Source organism: Atta colombica, unplaced genomic scaffold (assembly GCF_001594045.1).
Source record: "Atta colombica isolate Treedump-2 unplaced genomic scaffold, Acol1.0 scaffold187, whole genome shotgun sequence".
Classification (NCBI taxonomy): domain Eukaryota; kingdom Metazoa; phylum Arthropoda; class Insecta; order Hymenoptera; family Formicidae; genus Atta; species Atta colombica.
The window spans coordinates 1,492,920-1,494,602 of NW_017259279.1; positions in this window are offsets into that span (position 1 = coordinate 1,492,920).

Consider the following 1,683-nt stretch of genomic DNA (forward strand, 5'->3'; position numbering starts at 1 on the left):
ACACATACACACATACACACACACAATATATATATATATATATTCTTTTTTCTGTATACAATACCAAAAGAGCCAACTTTAAGAGTATAACTAATATATGTACAAGAACATAGTCATTAATTTTGTAAAATCTGACGTGCAGATCCAACAGAAATCCATTTTTACAGGATCGTCGGTATGTCGCGGTGATTGCTAGTATTCGAGACAGTGTTTATATCATAATTGGTTCTCTCTCTTTTTGTTTGCTTGTAAAATTGTATGTATAATGTCGCATCTCAAATTGATTCCAGAAATGATTATGTGACCACTCGCGAAACATACATGCTAATAGCGAATTCGATTTGATGCACTAATGTGTATTAAAACCGTTGTATATTGATTTTTTTCTAAGTGTAAAAATGCAAATATTTCGAATTATGAAATACATATTTTACCTCACAGCACAATAAAATAAAGATTTCGCGATTTAATCGTTTCTATATCTATATTAAACCGTTTCTATATCTATATTAATTAAATACACTATATTAATAATTTTTATATTAATCTGTATACGACAGCTTTAATGTGCAATCGAATTCGCTATGAATCATTACATAGAAATTGACATTCATACAAATACCCTACTACGTGCAGTGTTTTACAAATATTATGTGTACAGTTAATCTTTCTTTCTTGAAACTATTCAAGTCGTCTATGACGATTTTTATAATCATCATTAATTCGTTCAATGTACGCATTCAGATATAATCATTTAAAATTCGTATTGTATTCAATACTTATTTCAATGTTTGTTCCGTTTTGACATAATAAATATCCTCTTTAAATCCCGCTTTTTTTCTGTTTGAAAAAATAAAAAGCTGGATTAATAGAATAACAAACGTTACATTAAAGATTTTATGTCACACAGATGTTAATCATATATTGATTGTAACTAACAAATACTAAAATAAAGATCGCATAGTAATTCAACACTTTACTCTTTGCCTTCGTTCGATCAATTCAGTAATCCAAAAGTAAAAATCTCCATGGATTAAAAGCCATGGCACATAGAAAAACTTAAGACTCAAGTAAATCGACCAGTACAGACAGTAAGATCGTAAGTCTCAGTCCGCAACCTTGCTTTAAGAGAGACCTTAAGTCATAAGTCAAAAGAGATTAAGACAACAATTTCTGTCTTTAAACTGTCTTCAGGCTTTAATCGTTAGATTTAAGCGAATCGAGCAAAATCCAATTCTTACGGCCTAAAAACATAAGTTCTGTGACTGATATATTGTCACTTACAACTTATGGCCTCTTAAAGGTTGTGAATTTAACCTAATATAAGAAAGTGAATTCAACATGTTGATTTCCTTATTGCTTAGGTCTTATGTGTTAAGCTTTTCTGTGTGTAATGCTTAAAATTAAATTATAATAATAAAAAAAATAACGTTAAAATATATAATGTCATTATGGAGTATAATCAGATCAATGTTTAAGATCTGTTTTCTCCATTTTATTTTCATAATGTTTATATTGTAACGAATACATAAAAAATTGTACTGTGTTTATATGTACTTTGTATTTTCCTCTTCGATCCAGCATCCATCACAATACTTCCTCGAAAACTACAATTTTATCAATGTATATTTCAAATTTCATTTGTGTGTGTGTGTGTGTGTCTCTTTTTTATATATATATATA